The sequence below is a fragment of the Lithobates pipiens genome, unplaced genomic scaffold (genome assembly GCF_037356315.1).
Source record: "Lithobates pipiens isolate NorthernLeopardFrog02 unplaced genomic scaffold, aLitPip1_a1.2 Scaffold_19, whole genome shotgun sequence".
NCBI lineage: Eukaryota > Metazoa > Chordata > Amphibia > Anura > Ranidae > Lithobates > Lithobates pipiens.
Genome location: NW_027507764.1, coordinates 523,462,954 through 523,483,042, shown reverse-complemented (window position 1 = coordinate 523,483,042; position 20,089 = coordinate 523,462,954). Strand labels below are relative to the sequence as shown.

At 41.7% G+C, this 20,089-nt stretch overlaps 1 protein-coding gene across 1 annotated transcript in view; it reads right to left on the bottom strand.

Annotated features, from left to right (window-relative positions):
• The window catches only part of LOC143998093 (voltage-dependent T-type calcium channel subunit alpha-1I-like), a 1,330,488-nt gene that overhangs the window by 609,512 nt on the left and 700,887 nt on the right, over nucleotides 1-20,089 (bottom strand). The window lies entirely within an intron of this gene.

The following is a 20,089-nucleotide window of genomic DNA, read 5'->3' as shown; positions in this document are numbered from 1 at the left end:
TTCCATTCGGATTTTTTGTTCTTTATTTAGCGCAGTGTTGTTATAGATTCCTTGAAAGGGGGTGCCAGCTCCAGCCTTTTCTACAGAATGGTAACTATGTTTGCTTATTGCATTGCATCTGATTGTTATCATTTTTACTAGTTATTAATCAACCTTTTTTTTTTTTTTTAACTGTTTAAGTTACTGTACCTATCCTGCATTAGCCGTGTAGGCTTATTTAGGTTTGGTGTGGCTGGTCCTGTTCGTAGTTGTGCCTTTCTTTTTATGATCTAGTATTTACATCTAAACATGATTCCACAATGCTAGACTGCTCCAATCTACATCTCCCCGAGATATTTACAAACACCTATTGAATAAACTGACATGAGGCAGGTTCCCCTAATTCCCCATTCACTAAAATTCACTATCTCCTCCATCTTTAGCCTGTCGAGTCGTGAGTCAGCATAACAGCGATACACCTCTGTACTTTTTCTTCTCTCTATCTTCTCCTCTTCCCGGTTAGGCTAGAGCCGACCCCCACACAGTGGGGGCTAACAGCGAGTCCACCCGATATAGGCTGGGTTTGCTATCCCCAAACTGTACACCTACTGATACTCCTTATACCGAGACAGGGTGTTACCCCCCCCCCCCCCCCCACTGTCTCATCGGTTTCCCGACGGTAGTCAGCGTTCCATAGTTCACCTGTTTACACGGACACAGCGTCTCGCGTTCTCATCCCTATACCCCCACTACTCCCCCCTCCCTGACTGGCAATTATGAGTTCAACCCTGGCATCGCAACAGGCAATCCCTCTCTACCAACAGCTTAAACTATACTCAATTAACATCCAAGGACTTAACACGCCCGAAAAGCGAACAAAACTATTATCTGCACTACAACACTCCAAAGCTCATATTGTTTTTGTCCAGGAGACCCACTTCATGGACAGACAGCGTCCCAAAACTATATAATAAACACTTTCCCACAGTCTATCACGCATCCAATAAAGATGCTAAATCCAAGGGAGTGTCTATTCTATTCTCACGACACTGCCCAATCCAAGTTGATGACACTATGACAGACACCCAGGGTAGATTTCTATTTCTGAAAGGTACACTTTATAACATTCCCATAACTCTTGCGAATATCTATGCTCCTAACACGCATCAAGTCACCTCCTGCGCAACACCTTCCAACACCTAACTTTGTTTCAATCCGGTGCCCTTATTGTCGGAGGGGACCTGAATGTGGCCCTCAATCCCTCCCTTGACACCTCTTCAGGTGCCACCACTATGGCGTATAAGACTCTCCGCGCGATCAAATCACAATTTCACGACCTGTTGCTGCATGACTCTTGGCGCACATTACACCCCAACGTCAAAGACTTTACCCTTTTCTTTCCCCCCCATAATAAATATTCGCGACTTGATTACTTTTTTTCTATCCCAAAATGAATTATCTTTCTTAACCAAAGCCACCATTGACCCCAAAATCCTATCGGATCACAACCCAATCTCCATGACCCTATCTATTCCTGATACTATGGCCCGCACACGCATTTGGCGTCTCGACAATTCCCTACTCACTGATTCCGATAATGTGCAAAAAATCTCCGAAAGTCTCTCTAATTATTTCTCTGAGAATTCCCAAGACAGTTCCTCACCGATTGTGCTTTGGACGGCCCATAAATGCGTTATTAGGGGAGATTTTATATCTTTATCGGCCTCACGAAACAAACTTAGAAGAGCTCATATTGATGCCTTGACTAAACGCATACATAGCTTGGAAAAGAAGCACAAAGCCTCTTTATCAGCTAATGTACTCACAGAACTGACAACAGCATGAGAAGAACTTCTGGCAGAGCTTCATAAAAAACTGAAACGGAACTTCACCCTATCCCAGAAAGTCTTCTATGAACATAGTAATAAGTCAGGAAAGCTGCTAGCTAAAGCCCTCCAGGCTAGGAAAGCGATGCATACCATACATGAGCTCAGAAGTACTACTGGTGAAAAAGTCTCCAAGACTGAAGATATAATGGACAAATTTGTCCACTATTTCTCAGAATTATATAACCTTCCCCCCCACAACAATCTACCTCCCAGTCTGACCGTGCAACCGCTATCCATACTTTCTTGCAAAAATATTCTCCCACCCCCCCTCACAAACAAAGAGTCTGCTACTTTAAACTCCCCAATTACTGCTGAAGAGACCCTCATTGCCCTGAAACAAATGAAGCCTGGAAAAAGCCCGGGCCCTGACGGCTTCACGGTGAGCTACTATAAAACTTTCCCAGATCTCTTAGTCCCTCATTTGGTCAATGCCTTTAACCAACTTCCGAATTCCACAGAAATACATAGGGATATTTTAGAAGCCCACGTTACGCTTATACCTAAACCTCATAAAGACCCAATGCTAGTCACTAACTACCGCCCCATCTCGTTGCTCAACGTTGACCTGAAGCTCAATGCCAAAATATTAGCAAACTGTATTCTACCCTTCCTCCTTCAATTAATTGATTTGGACCAAGTTGGTTTTGTCCCTGGCAGGGAAGCCAGGGACAATACTACCAAAGCACTAAATATTCATCATTGGCTCACTACAACGGCCACTCCTGGCTTTTTGCTATCCCTTGACACTGAGAAGGCGTTCGACAGGGTTGCCTGGGACTACATGGAGGCAACCCTTCGGACAATAGGAATCCCTCAACATTTACTGCAGATGATAATGGTCCTCTATTCGTCCCCCACGGCTAAAATCAGAATTAACAGTAGCCTGTCGAACGCCTTCTCCATCTCCAATGGTACCCGCCAAGGTTGCCCCCTTTCACCCCTGATTTTTGTACTCACTATGGAACCCTTTCTCCGCAAACTCAGAGACAACCCAGACATAAAGGGCTTGTCAATCAACCATAAAACATATAAGATAGCAGCATATACGGATTACATTTTACTCTTCCTTTCAGATCCCATTACCTCTATCCCAAACTTACTAAAAGATTTTAAGCTCTTCCAGGACCTGTCCAATTTTAAAATTAATTTCAGTAAATCGAAAGCCCTTAACATTTCCCTACCACCGTCAATAGTAACACAATGTACTCACAACTTCCCCTTTAGCTGGGAAAAAGAAACCATCACATACCTAGGGATACAAATTCCTAATAAGTTGACTTCCCTCTATGCAAAAAATTTCCAACCAATCCTTCAATATATCCAAACCGACCTGCATAAATGGCAAATGGGTCCCTTCTCGTGGTTTGGCAGAATGGCCATTTTGAAAATGAATGTTTTACCAAGGCTACTTTATTTGCTTCAAGCTATTCCTATTAGCTTACCTCCATCCTTTTTTTGCTCACACAATTGCTTATGTAGACTTTTTATATGGAAGTCCAAAGCTCCTAGAATCAGCTGGCAAAGACTCACACTTCCTAAACGCCTCGGAAGTGTTGGAGTGCCGAACACCCAAAAATATCATCTGGCATGTCATCTAAACAGAATTCTGGACTGGCACTCCCACACACTTCACAAAGATTGGATTAAACTTGAACAAGCTTTCTCTCACATTCCATTGGAAAATTGGCCTTGGATACATAAGTCCCACATTCCACGCGATCTTCAAGCACACCCTTTCATACATGCCTCACTCCAACGTTTCCGGGAAGCATGCCCACACATGACTATGATATCCACCCACGGCCCAATGACTCCACTGAATTACAACCCAGAATTTCCGCTGGGCCTTCCTTTGCATTCACCACACACAATGCTAACGGGTCCTAAACCAAGAGCCTATATCTTCTTCCATAATGGCAAACTTCTGTCACATCAAATTATAGCCTCAACTTTCCCAGACTACCACGTCCCCTTTTTCAAATACCTTCAATTGCGGCATTTCTTCCAAAACTTGGAACACAGTGGCACAGGGGCCTTACACCCTTTGAATCCATGTGCGTTAGTACTGAACCTCAAAGACATGTCATATCCACTGTTTACTTTTCTCATCCCATGATATTAAAGCAGACAAAATTGTCAAATGATGGGAATCTGATTTGCACCTAGATCTCTCAACGGCAGCATGGGAAACAATTTATCATAATATTCACAAAGGTTCTGTCAACGTCTCAATTCAGGAAAGTAGATACAAACTATTTGCTAACTGGTATAGGACCCCTGACAAAATCCACAAATTCTCCACTACCGTCCCCCCGACTTGCTGGAGATGTAACAACGCCTTGGGCCCCTTACTCCACTTCTAGTGGGAATGCCCACTTTTGCAAATGTTTTGGACTGAAATACACCGTCTGATTTCTCAAATTATGACATATTCCCCCGAAATAACTCCTGCTCAATTCCTATTACACCACAATGCTACTACAACCCGGGCCTACGCCAAATCCCTGACCATTCACCTCATTAACGCGGCCAACCTATGCATCCCGGTGCACTGGAGAACTTCCTCACCCCCCACAATATCTGACTGGCTAAAAAGAGTAGACACTATAGCGGAGATGGAAGAACTTATTCACCAGGCAAAAGATACCCCGCACATTTACGGGCAAACCTGGGCAGTTTGGAAACATTTCAGATCTTCCATGATATCTGGACAACCTCGCCTTAACTCACCACAAAACTCTTACCTTGATGCACATCCACCAACGGCAACGTAACATATTCGTGTATCGCAGGTCCCCCTTTCCTACTATTTCCTAGTTCGGCCATCCCCTTATTTACCGAGTGAATCGGTCGACCGAACTTTAGCTGATGTTCACCCGGTATTGATTGGGCCACTTAACCTCATAACTATGATGCCCTACATTGGGACTAAACCACATTTCTCCCACCCTTTACTGTTCAGAGAACTGCTGTCCTTCAAGATTCTAGACTCAGAAACGGTGCTCCCTCAATTGCAATGCAGTGCTGACCATCACCCTTAATTTCTCCCACCTATGGTCACAGTCAGAGCCCAGTAGGGGTGACCGAGGCTGGGATTCTGTATTTCGGCTCAGCTCTGCACTGCCTTTATCTTTTGCATTAACATTCACGCCTTCTATGGCAAACACCACTGTATGGTTGAGTGTATTGACTTGTTGACCTTGTTATATTGTTATATTCTCTCATATGAGAGTGCTCTGACCGTACTTTATGGCTAGTTGGCCTATATTGACATTTTCTGATTTATATTTTGTGTACTGTTATACATATGTTCTACAATTTACCTGTTAACTTTGCTTAATTGCTTTGAATACATACATTGTACTTGCTTATGTACTCAATGTATGTATGTACTTGATAAAACTTTAATAAAAATTTATGGAAAAAAATAAAATAATATGGATTGTTTATAAGAACAAAGCAGAACAGAGATCCACAGCTCAGGTGGGAGAATCTGTCCACAGGACAACTATTAGTCGTGCACTTCACAAATCTAGCCTTTATGGAAGAGTGGCAAGAAGAAAGCCAAAGACCAACATTTAACTTTTTGGCCTAAAAGAGATGTGTAAACTGGTAGGGACATACCCAAAAAGACTTGCAGCTGTAATTGCAGCAAAAAGTGGTTCTGCAAAGTATTGACTTAGGGGGACTGAATACAAATGCACGCCACACTTTTCAGATATTTACAGTATTTAAAAAAGAAAAGAAAGAACATTTATAATTTTTCTTCCACTTCACAATTATATGCCACTTTGTGTTGGTATATCACATAAAAAGTAAATGGATAAATTACTGCGCCACCTGATAGGGTAAGCACAACAATAAGACTAATTGTAAATCGTATATATGGATAAATGTATAGCGCTGAAAGTGTTAATTATAACAACCTGGGAAAGGATGCAGGGAAGTATAAATAATCCTGAAACTTTGAATGTATCAGAATATGAGTGTAAACCTGCGCAAATTAAAAAAAGGCAATCTAAATGGCCCAAAACCATAAAACCATTATTGAATCAATACAAAGAATAGTAGCTAAAGTGCACATATAAGTGTGAAGTGTTGAAACACAAGTGAATATTATACAATCCATGTGAAAAATATCCAAATAAAAACAAAACACAATCTATAAAGTGAAATATTGACAGAAATGAAAATAATCATGCAGGTAGCACAATGTGATGAAATGATCAGTCCACAAAGTAAAAAAATCACATATAATAACAATGTCATGATAAATCCATATGCAGGGTACATCATGATGGAATCACAATGTGGTCTCAAGTGAGGTATCAATGCTTTTTCTAATGTTGGTGATCAGAACATTCAATAAATTAAGCAATGCCTGGGGTTGTGCCTCCACCTTCTATAGGTAATGGGGATTTGGTACGCTTACCCTGAGTTGTGGATCCACATGACAAGCCACAAGCCACAATCCACAAGCGGTGGTGAATCATACATGCATGAGTGCAAATAAAAGTTTCAGGTGACATACTTCACTTTTCTGATGGTCAGCAGGTGTAGGGATTAGAAATATCACTCTCTAGGCAATGATGAAAATGGCAATTGTCAAAGATATAAAGAGAAAAAAGTCTCCACATGGTATAGATCAGAAAAATAGCAGGGTTTATTTATAAAAAAAAAAGTACTGACATCATGACAGATGTGTACAATAAAAAGTTATCACATGGACATGTAAAAATGCTCAGTAGACAGAGCTTTTGCAAGCGTTAAAACCAACGTGTTTTGTCTGAATGGACTTCAACTGGAACAGCTGTCACTGCGCCATTTATAATAAATTATAGATACATAATTAGTTGATTGAACAGACCGCCCGCAATCAAGCCAGCCTGCTAGCAACATCCGGGTGTGGGCGGCATGCGTCTCATAACTTGTAAGCACCAGCCAATGACAGGGATGATGCATATAACACTGTGTGCATGCCGTACACATGACAAAAACCTAGTTATATGGGTTAGCCGCGCAGCAGGCAGCGTGTGTTCCATGCCTCAGCCAGGATGACGTTACATGCACGTGACCTACTGCATTATCGGTCTGTCAATCAATATAATTTACATAAGAAAATCACCAATGCTTGGGGGTGCATGCGCGGCGCGATGCGGGTCGGACGTGCCTGAATACAGCGCCGGCCGACCCGGTCTGTCAAGCCGGATTTCCCAAGGCTTCTCACATCAGACCTGGCCGAAAACAACCCAGCACCCCTGTGGAACACACCAGCACATGCCAAAATGGAGAAATAGGAGGAATAGCCACTCCAAACACCTGACAAACTATCTCACAATTATGGAGAAATCCCACGTTAAAAAGCTCCAAGATGGCGCCAGCTCCTCTGCAGTCTCTAGCCTACCCATGCCTGTACAGCAAACTGCTTCCAACAGTGAGTAAAGTACTCCTCTCTCAAACACTGACCTTGATGAAAGTCTATCTGCTATTTATGAAAAACTAGCTGACAAAATACAGCTAGAACTGCATAAAACTACTAGTGCACTGGCACAAGAAATAGCAAATATAGGCAGCCGCACTGACATTTATGAAACAAAGCATGATGAACTTTCTCTTGCTCATAATGATCTCAGGAAAGATTATGAGACCCTGGCTGATAGTTTTGCATTTATGCAGGCTCAAATGGAAGATTTGGACAACAGAAACAGACGCAATAATATTAGAGTATGTGGTATCCCTGAGTCAATCACCGACCTTGCCCCTGCCTTCTCCAAACTCTTTCACAATCTTCTACCAGATAAACAAATATCTGCATTTACCTTTCACAGAATCCACAAGGCCCTCCGCCCTAAACCAACACCTGATAAACCTCCACGTGATATCATGTGTATGAAGGACTTCCTTATAAAAGAGGATATCATGCGTGCCTCCAGAAACATCCCAAATATTGTTTTTGAGGGTCACAGGATACAGATATACCCAGATATATCCCCAGCTACACTTAATAGGAGACGCAGGATGAAAGAAGTTACCACCATCCTACAAACAGCCAGAATCAGATATCGCTGGGGTTTCCCCTTTAAACTCTCAATATTGCACAACGGCTCAACATACACTGTTTACAACATCATTGAAGGGAAAGAACTCCTAGTTAAGTTGGGCCTTTTGAATCCTGAGCCCCCTATCTGGCCCATTTCCACCCCACGATCTTCACCTATTTGGTCATTATTATTATTATTCAGTATTTATATAGCGCCAACAGTTTGCGCATCGCTTTACAATATGAGGGCAGACAGTACACTTACAATACAAATCAATACAGGAGGGATCAGAGGGCCCTGCTCGTTAGAGCTTACAATCTAGAAGAGAGGGTCAAGTTGAAACAAAAAGGTAATAACTGTGGGGGGATGAGCTGATGGAGAAAATGAAAATACAGTTAGGTGTGGGTGGGGTAGGCTTCTCTGAAGAGAAGTGTTTTCAGGGATCGTCTAAAAGCTAATAAAGTAGGAGATAGGCGGACAGATTGGGGTAGGGCATTCCATAGAATTGGAGAGGCTTTGGAAAAGTCCTGGAGGCGAGTATGGGAGGAGGTGATGAGGGAGCTAGAGAGCAGGAGGTCTTGAGAGGAATGAAGAGAACGAGTAGGTTGGTATTTAGAGACTAAGCTAGTGATGTAGCTGGGGGCAGAGTTGTGGATGGCTTTGTATGTAGTTGTTAGTATTTTGAATTTAATTCTTTGGCTGAGCGGAAGCCAGTGGAGGGATTGACAGAGAGGAGTAGCAGACACAGAGCGATTGGTAAGGTGGATGAGTCTGACAGCGGCATTCATGATGTATTGAAGAGGTGATAGACTATGCAGAGGTAAGCCAATGAGAAGGGAGTTGCAGTAGTCGAGGCGGGAGATGACCAGCAAATGAATTAAGAGCTTTGTTGTGTCATTGGTTAGAAAGGGGCGTATTTTGGAGATGCTGCAGAGGTTGAGGCGGCAGGATTTGGACAGTGATTGGATGTGTTGCTTCACGCCGTAATCAACGTGGCCAAAGAAGATGGCATCAATCACCCCAGAATTGATCCCCCTTTCCAACCTGGAGACATCTTTTTCACACCTTACCTACGGATGCATTTAAATATTCAACTGAGTCAATCAACGTTCTTCGTTTGTTGGTTTCAGTTTTGAGGTCCCTGATTTGAAAATATTTATTTATTTATTTTTTCTCAACAAAAATCTTTATAACTCCTGAACGCTACCCAGATGACATTACAATTACCGGAACTTGGAATTGAACTCCCACATAAAAATTCCCCCCTCAATCGCCACCATACTATTTAAACTTTTTACTTTCCCACACACTGAGCAAGATCCGCTGTTCGAGGTGGTGGTGGTGCGAGTTGGTGAAGAGTCGGGGGGGGGGGGAGCGGGGAACTATCCACCCTGGTGCTGCTGATGTTGTTGCCAATAACTTGCACAGATAATAATCTGTTACTCCTCTTACTGAATATTGTTCTCACACTGTTATGTTATATGTTGTCACTGTTGAAGTCAGTCAGGCTACGCCGGGAAATACCTTAGCTCCAGGCAAACCTTTTTTTTTCTTTTCTATTAAAAATGTTCTATGTGCTTGACTTATCCACCGTCGCTGGTTTGACCCCTTACCTGCCTCAGCGGTAGACAGCTGCACCCTCCTTTAGAGGATGTTGTGTCGTGCCTCGCGGGCAGGTTCAGGACTTTGTAGTCCTTCTAGCCTTATTTCAAGGTCAACTGGCTTTTTGCCATCTGACCCCTATTTTTTCAAAAATTTTACTGTTATTTTTTCTGTTGTTATATGGCCCTTATGGCCCAGTTTAAAAAATGTAATGGAGCTATCGGAAGTTTCTCATTGGTACACTATATCCACCATGTTATGTCTTCTGTGATATTTCTCAAACTTATTCCATATCACACAATACACTGTATACAAATAAGACTCAACACATCTAACTATACCTGTGTCATATGTTACTCCCATGTTATCCTCAAACTACTCAGGTTCCACCAATTTCCTCTTCGCTGGGCAAATAGATCACCTCATGTAGCCTCTAGCAGAAATATATCCCCAATATATTTTATCCTAATCTCTTCTAATGGGTCTTAAAATACTTTCACACAATGTCCAGGGCTTCAACTCCCCTCACAAACACAAAAAAGCCTTTCAACATTATAAAAGACTAGGGGCAGACATAATCCTCATGCAGGAAACACACTTTTCAGTTACTAATCACCCAAAATTCTTTGATAAATCCTATAGTCAGCTATACTTCACCACATTTCACAACAAAACCCGAGGGGTTGCCATCTTTGTTCGCAACTCCATTATTTTTGATATTCAAAATATTTATAAGGATGATGACAGCTGCTTCATTATTAACAAAGGAAAGATTAATAACCGCCTTATTACAATATCATCAATTTATGCCCCAAATGAATCCCAACATTCATTTTTTGTTAATTTTTTTGATATCCTGGAAAAATATAACTCCCCACACATGATTCTAGCTGAGGACTTCAATCTGGCTGCTCACTCTGCTTTAGATAGAAGTCGTATAGTGCCCTCATCTAAAACCTTTTCCAAATCTATGAACAGAACTCTTAACGGGATGCAATTGATAGACGCATGGAGAGCCCATAACATTGGCACTAGAGAATATACCCACTACTCTCATCCTCACGACTGCTATACCCATCTTGACTACATATTCTGCACACCAATCCTGCTCGCCAATTCATCCAATGCACATATTCACTCATGCCCATGGTCTGATCACAATATAGTCTCATTTGACACCTCTTACATAGGTTTGACACCAACCCTTTCAACTGGCGCCTAAACGACTCCCTACTAACTGACCCCTCAAACATCCAAAAAATTTCTACTCATATTGAAAACAATTTCTCTGAAAATTCTACAGATGATATCTCCCCCACAATACTCTGGCCAGCACACAAAGCATTTTTAAGAGGATTACAACAATTAAGTGCCTTACTAAAGAACTAGATCTCTTATATAAAAAAGTACATTTTTCACTGTCACAAGAAATTAACCGCCAGATTCAAGAAAAGCGTCAAGAGCTTGACATGATTTTATCTGCAAATACTGAAAAGGCCCTTAGATTCTCTAAGGCTAAATTTCTGTTACATGGTAACTCTACATCTACAATGTTCGCAGGAAAACTCAACCAAGAACAAAAACCATTACACCTATACAAACTTCGTGACCATAATGGCAACTTGGTCACTCACCCCCAAGAATTCCTAGAGATATTTACGACATTCTATAAAAACCTACTCTCTGATCCAAGACCCCAAAACCAAAACCCACCTTTTAACTGGTTAAATAATTTACATATTCAATCCCTTACTAATGATCAAAACATTAAATGAACCATGCACAGCTCGAGATAACAAACAAACAATCAAATCTCTCAAAATGACCACAGCTCCAGGTCCTGATGGCTACACCTCCTCCTAATACAAAAAATGTTCTCCCCTCCTAGCCCCCAAACTAACCAATTTATTTAATCACATTCTCCAGGGAAACCAGTTTCATGAAGAAATGCTCCTGGCCAACATGTCACTAATCCCCAAGCCACACAAAGACCACACCCTTCCACATAACTTTCACCCTTTCTCTGTTCTAAATAATGACCTCAACATTTTTGGCCGACAGACTTGCAGCGGTCATCAACAACCTCATTCATATAGACCAGACTGGCTTTATTCCAAGCCGACAAATAGTTGACAATATCATACTTGTCTCCAATATCATTCAAGACGCCCACCTCCACTCACAATCAGTCTGTCACCTAAGTCTAGACATCCACAAGGTGTTTGATAGCGTCAACTGGTCCTACCTAAATTATCTCCTTCCCAAATTTGGAATTCCCTATAAATTTTTACACGGCTTCAACGCTCTCTATCATTCTCCATATACCAGGATCAAAATACCAGGCATCAGCTCCAATTTTTTCCCTCTAAGTAGGGGAACTAGACAGGGCTGCCCTTTATCCCTTCTTTTATTTGCTTTAGCAATAGAACCCCTAGCCCAAGCATTAAGAAATAACAGTAATATTAAAGGTTACACCAAAGGCCCCCATGATTTCAAAATAAGTTTATATGCCGATGATGCTTTACTATTTCTATCTGACCCTCTCATCTCCATACCTAACCTCCTCTCTGAACTAGAGAATTTCCAAAACATCTCGGGTTTAGGTATTAATATCAGCAAATGTTCAGCCCTACCTATTAATATCCCCCAAAACACATTATCCCTTCTACAACAAAACTTCCCATACTCATGGAGCACACGTTCCTTCAGATACCTCGGTATCCACATCACTCCATCATTCAAATCCCTCTACAAGGAGAACTACCCTCCATTACTCTCCCAAATTAGTTCCTTACTCAAAAAATGGTCTGCATATCATATCTCCTTCCTAGGCAGAATCTGTGCCATTAAGATGTCCATCATCCCTAAGCTTTTATATTATGTGAGGGGGTTTGCTCGGTAGCGGGTGTGTGTGACCCCCTGGATGGGTTCACAACACAAAGTCAGGCACAGCAGACAGCGGTGTAGGTGCAAAAAATAAAAGATCCGGTTTATTTAGGCTACATGCAGTGATACATATAACAGCCAAACAAAATAAAACAAGAAAATAAATCCTGGTCAGCTTGACCTCTAACTACACACGTAGACTCCCTGTCTAACAACTGGGTGCAGCCTTGTGCTGCCCCAGGTCCTGTCTCTATTGTAGGGGTTTGCCACACAGGCGTTAACTCACCGCACAGAACAGATCTCAGACTCCCCAGTCTATACACACAAAACTGGTTCCAGGATGGAGCATCTCCCTATGCATGCTGGGGTTTTTTGTAGAGGTCTTAATGAGCCCACTTACTACAGCTGGGCTCATTAACTCTTCCCCTCTAATTGTAAAAGTCTGCATAAAGCCTGAATCTAGGATACACATATTTCCCATCCTGAATACAACCAGGTGATTTTACCTGCGTGCTGCCACAATTACTTTAGAGCCCTCCCCATTAACGTTCCCAAAATTAGAATACAATCCCTCCAAAGAGAAATAAATACATTTATCTGGGCGAACAAAAAACCTAGATATAGTAATTCCCTTACTGCACAGACCACAAATTTATGGAGGCTTAGGCCTTCCAAACCTATGGCACTACTTCCTTGCTGCAAAGCTCTCACAAATCTCCCAGTGGCATGCCCCTATCTCTAATATCCCCTGCAAATTATTTGAATCATTTTCAATCTCTCCTCTATACTTACAAGGCATTTTATGGTCCGATCAATGTAATTATGGTATTTTAAGCAAAGCTAAAACAATTGTTGCTCAATTTTTTCAACTATGGGCAAAGATCAAAGTCCCCTTTAAACTTGCTTCTAGCACTCCTCAACTAGCCTCATATTTAGGTGACACTAGATTCTTACAATCTTATAGTGACTATAACCAATTTGCAATATGGATTAATAACAACCTTACCACATTGGGCTCTTTTATCTATAAGTCAACATTCCCTTCATTTGACACACTTCAATTAAAATATAACCTACCCCAATCGGAACTTACACATTATAATTAAATAAAACAATTCTTTTTTCTTCACTACTCATTACAAACCCATACCTCAGAGACACTCTTTGAACATATTTGCACACACTCCTCAAGAGATAGAGGCCTCATCTCAACTTTATAGCTTTATAAACTCCATCTCTATACCTGAAAAATCTGCCCCAATGTTACACTGGGAGAATGAATTAAATTGTATTTTCACTCCTGAGCTATGGAGTGATATGATAGACAATCTCCGTAAAAGCAATAGGGTGATCGCTTTTAGAGAATCCCATCTCAAATTGTTCTCAAGGTGGTACATGACTCTTACCAAAATACACTCCTTTTACCCTGAAGCTTCCCCTAACTGTTTCAGGGATGCACAGAACAAGGTACATTCAGACACATCTTCTGGAGCTGAAGTCATCTCAAACTCATCTGGCAAGCAGCTACTGCCAGACTGGAATTATCTTCCAAACACAAAATCCCCCTCACGCCACAAATATGTATCCTATATGCCAATGCCCCAAACACCCCAGTACCCTGCGTTAGACTACTACATTCATTGATCTGCTCAATCCAATGGATGATAGCACTCAACTGGAGAAAAAATATTTTATCATGGACGCAGGTTCTGAATCGGATGGAGACGCTCAAACTCTCAGAAAGGATCCATCATACTCTTCATGATAGCATACATATCTTCAATAATAAATGGAACTACTGGATCTTACCATAATTACTCATGATAGATCCACATTAATATTGGTTATTGTTGGTCAGTACTCACATTCAGAACATCCTATCCTCTGATACCCATCACCTATCCGCTAATCCTTCAACGGTAACACCATATGTTATAATCTACTTCATTCATGTATTGTACTATCCATCTTTCATTTATATACCACATTGTACTGTATTTTGAAACTTCATCTATTACATTATATTTGTATGTTCCAACTGTCAAATAAAACTTTTGTAAACAAAAAAAAGAAACCCCCAATGCTCAACATTATAGATATCACGCGACCCATGGTTGGCCTGCCAGGGGGGTGTGTTGAGCACCCTCATTGCAATAGGATGTACAGTGGGGCAAAAAAATATTTAGTCAGCCACCAATTGTGCAGGTTCTCCCACTTAAAAAGATAAGAGGCCTATAATTGTCATCATAGGTATACCTCAACTATGAGAGACAAAATGTGGAAACAAACCCAGACAATCACAATGTCTGATTTTTTTAAAGAATTCATTTGCAAATTATGGTGGAAAATAAGTATTGGGCCCTGGACCCCAAATATAGATAGTCCTTTGCTACATCTTTTTCAGTACAGCACAAACAAATAAAATATATCTTCAATCAACACTGGAAGATTTCACAGAATGATCAAGTGCTGGGTCCAGCACTCCCTGAACATTCAGGTGTCATTTATAGGGGAGTTCTGCACCTTGGTGGACAAATTACACCCAATATGATTGATTCCCCCTGTCAAACCCTCCTTTTTCCATAACCCGAAGGGCTATTATCCATGCCGCAAATGTAATGTTTGTTTACATATCGAATAAAATCTGAAACTTTTGTGTCAACCAAGACGTCTCAAGAATACCAAATGAAACATTTCACTACATGCGCTACCCATTACATTGTATATTAAATTTCTTGCCTTTGTAAGAAGCAGTACGTGGGACAAACTAAACTGACATTTTCTACAAGAGTAAACGAACAGATTGTGAGTATTAAAAAGGGTCCCATTAATCATAGTTAGAGATGGCCTTGCTGTTCGCCCGGTGGTCGGTTTGCGGCGAAATTTGCTTGTTTGCGATTCGCCAAACCGGCAGACTTCTGACGCTGCTCGCGGCACCCATATTTGTTTACATTGTGAAAAACTTTGACCCATGACACATCCATCATGGGGTACAGGACAGCCAATTGAGACATTTCAGCACATGGACATACCCCCTACCTTATAAATAGACCTGATCTGGTGGCCATTTTACATTCTGTCCTTTGTCAGTGTAGGGAAGGACGCTGTGTGGAGCAGGGACAGTCAGTTTAATCACTAGCTATTACTATTAGGTCCACAAAAGTCCTTTTAAGGACTGGTATAGGTGTACAGTATATAGGGTTGTAATACACCTATAATATACTTTCTTTCAAATATACAAAGTATATTTTGGTGCACTGCTGACTCCTGTGCTGCTGAGTGCTGCTAGCCGATTCTGCAGCTGTCTTATCAGTGTAGGGAGGGACAGTTTGGTGTTTGGAGCAGGGACAGTCTGCAAATCACTAGCTACTAGGTCCACAAAGGTCCTTTTAAGGACTGGTATAGGTGTACAGTATATATGGTTGTACACGTATTATATACTTTCTTTCAAATATAGAAAGGATATTATAGTGCACTGCATACAGTGCTGCTGACCGATTCTGCAGCTGTCATTTCTCAGTGTAGGGAGGGACAGTTTGGTTTTTGGAGCAGGGACAGTCTGCAATTCACTAACTATTAGCTAGCTACTATTAGGTCCACAAAGGTCCTTTTAAGGACTGGTATAGGTGTACTATTTGGTGTGCAGTATATAGGGGTGTAATACACGTATAAAATACTTGCACATATAGAAAGCATAGTATAGTGCATTTCCACTGTGCAGCATTGTGACTGCTGAGCGGTTCTGCAGCGACAATACAAATGCAATTAGAAAAAAGTATTATAACTGGTGTGATAGACCAGTGGCCCCCCAAAATGACAGATTGAAGTGGGGTGTTACATACCTTCTTCCACATACATACTGCACTTCTCTAGAGACTTTTGTCCCAAGGGTCATTTAAAAAATGATAGGCAGAGGAAGAGGCAGGCCCTTCCACAGGGGTGGTAGGGGAAGGGCAGGAGCAACAAACGAGCCAAAGAGGCAAATTGCAGAAGATGCGTTCGATTACATCAAAGGACGCACCAGACTTGGTTGAATGGCTCACTCAGCCTTACTCTTCTGCACCCTCCTCATCCTCTCGATCTGCACCCTCTTCTTCACTCTCTGCTGTGTGCACCCCCAAAGACACTACCACCAACACCACCATATACCTTCCGCTTGAGTCAAAGGAATTATTTTCCGATCCATCACAAGACATTGCCAAGGCACAGCCACTCTTGGCATTGGATCAGGAAGAGGAGGTAGCAACAACCTCCACTCAGTAGTTTGACGACAGTACCCAGATCAGCCCAAGGAGGAGGTTGGTCCTTGGTGTTGGTGCCTACTTCAAGATCTTTAATTATAGCGGTGGGGAAGGTGACATCGATGATGACGTGTCCTAGTGATGTCACGTGGGTGCCCACAAGAGAGGAAGAGGAGTGGAGTTCAGAGGGAGATATGGACAAGCAGATAGGGAGGAGAAGCAGACGGAACTTAGATTGCACAGGAGGGACAAAGCAGACTGCCAATATATCAGGAGCTAGGCATCAACCATGTAGAGTCACATCTGGAGCTCCCAAGACACCGGCACATGGCTCCGCAGTGTGGGATTTTTTTTAACGTGTCCGCTGCTGACAATAGTGTTGCCATCTGCAGCCTTTGCAGTCAACGCATAAGTCGCGGTAAGCCCAACGCTCACCTAGGGACCGCATTAAGAAGGCAAATGAGCTGCCATCACTGAGCCCAGTGGGAGCAACAGAACCCACAAAGCCACACTCCAGGCTCTCACTGTCCAGCCTCGTCTTCTACTTCTCCTTCTCCTCTCTCCTCACAATTGTCCTCCACTCCACCTTCCATCATGCCGTCCTCATGTTTTTTCTGGAAAAAGGCAGGCTTCCGTGGGCTAAATGTTCGAGCTTAAAAAAAATGATGACGCCGGATAACCCTTTTGCCCAACGGTTGATCGCTGGCTTGTCAGAACTGATAGCCCGCCAACTACTGCCATATAAACTGGTGGACTCGGAGGCCTTTAGAAAATTTGTGGTCATTGGAACACCACAATGGAAGGTCCCAGGAAGGAAGTATTTCTCACAGAAGGGCATCCCAGAGCTATATGGCCATGTTCAGCGGCAAGTGAATGTATCTCTGCCACACAGTGTCGGTGCCAAGATACATCTGACCAGTGACCACAGACACGTGGTCTAGCAAACACAGGCAGGGAAGGTATATAACTTTTACTGCCCACTGGGTGAACCTTCTGACGGCCGTCAAGCATGTAACCCGTGGCACCCATGTAGATTTGGTTTTAAAGCCACAGATTGCATGCAGGCCCTTCTCCTCCTCTTACTCCATCCTCCTCCCTCTCCTCCTCGGCTGACTCCTCCTTTTCCACTGCTAGCGTCTCTTCCTCTGCGCCGCCTAAGATCCCCAGAACTTATTCGACATGCCAGGTGACACATTGCCATGCTGTGCTGCGTCTGTTGTGCCTGGAAGCCAAGAGCCACACTGGCCCTGCACTATTTTCAGCTTTGCGTTCACAGGCAGATCAGTGGCTAACACCGCTCAATTTGACAGTTGGTAAAGTGGTGTGTGACAACAGTGCCAATCTGCTTAGCGCATTGAAAAGGCAAAATTACACACGTGCCATACATGGCACACGTCTTAAACTTGGTCGTGCAGCAATTCATTGTCAAATGTAAAGGTATAAAGTATTCTTGCGCCGGACTACGTGCCCTAGAGTAAAAATAGAAATAAAGACTATGGTTGCAGCAAAACACCGGCAGGAGTGATAACCCTCCCCAAAATAAGTGATAATAGGTAGTAATTGGTGTTGCGCTCCAGATAAACAAAAAAATGGCAATGTAGTAAATAAAACTAACTAAAGTGCCTAAATGTCAGTAAATGATAAATAAAATAGAAAATAAACTCAGACAGTGTATATAACCACTTTGGTGTAGTACATCAAACTGTGCACCTAACCCAGTGCTGACAGTGACAGATCAAGTGCTATGTGTCAAATCCATGATCAGAAAGGATCCAAGATAACAGTGAAACAGCGTGTAGCATAAATAAAGTAGAAAATATATATAAATAAAATATATCATATATATATGAAAAAAGAGGAAAAAAAAATAAAAAAATGAATATAACAAGTGTAAAAAAGTTGATACTCAGAATATACAAAAAAGTAAAACTGGTAAACACTTAATAGTGCAACTTAAAATAGTGCAATACCATCCAGTGTATCTAAATCAAAGTGCATATAGTGCTAAAGATGATAATCAAAATCCAAACGCACATCCAGAATGCGCTTTAAAGTATAACCATCCAAAAGGTGCTCTAAGATATCACATCAAATAATAATTATCTATAATCATGCAAAATGTGAGTCCATTCGGTGGTAAATAAATCAGTATCCTGCGTGACCAGAAGAAAAGGGGGGCTGATTCCACCGGTGCTCCTGTGAATCTTGTGTTCACACACTAGGTGCAGTAATTACCTTACCTTAGTGCTGTAAGGTAAACAGCATTCCAAGAAACACTTGCTATCCGCTGGTGTGGGTACAGTAAATAGTTTTACCCTGGACACTCAATCCCCATGTGTATGTAGTTATCATAAAGGGAAGAAAGGGGAACACTCCAATAGTGAAGTATGTATTCACAGTTTCAATTTATTCAATAAGGAAAGACTTGGGTACTAACATTTAAAAACATAAAAATGCACAATTTCAAAACGAACGAGCACCGCGCTCGCACTCCTGACGTCATTTCCGGTGTCCTCACTCTCCAATAGGGATTCCCTGATGAAGTCACATGACGATACGCGTGGGAACGCTATTGGAGAGTGAGGACACCGGAAGTGACGTCCGGAGTACCAGCGCGGTGCTCGTTCGTTTTGAAATTGTGCATTTTTATGTTTTTAAATGTGAGTACCCAAGTCTTTCCTTATTGAATAAATTGAAACTGTGAATACATACTTCACTATTGGAGTGTCCCCCTTTCTTCCCTTTATGATAACTACATACACATGGGGATTGAGTGTCCAGAGTAAAACTATTTACTGTACCCACACCAGCGGATAGCAAGTGTTTCTTGGAATGCTGTTTACCTTACAGCACTAAGGTAAGGTAATTACTGCACCTAGTGTGTGAACACAAGATTCACAGGAGCACCGGTGGAATCAGCCCCCCTTTTCTTCTGGTCACGCAGGATACTGATTTATTTACCACCGAATGGACTCACATTTTGCATGATTATAGATAATTATTATTTGATGTGATATCTTAGAGCACCTTTTGGATGGTTATACTTTAAAGCGCATTCTGGATGTGCGTTTGGATTTTGATTATCATCTTTAGCACTATATGCACTTCGATTTAGATACACTGGATGGTATTGCACTATTTTAAGTTGCACTATTAAGTGTTTACCAGTTTTAATTTTTTGTATATTCTGAGTATCAACTTTTTTACACTTGTTATATTCATTTTTTTAATTTTTTTCCCTCTTTTTTCATATATATATGATATATTTTATTTATATATATTTTCTACTTTATTTATGCTACACGCTGTTTCACTGTTATCTTGGATCCTTTCTGATCATGGATTTGACACATAGCACTTGATCTGTCACTGTCAGCACTGGGTTAGGTGCACAGTTTGATGTACTACACCAAAGTGGTTATATACACTGTCTGAGTTTATTTTCTATTTT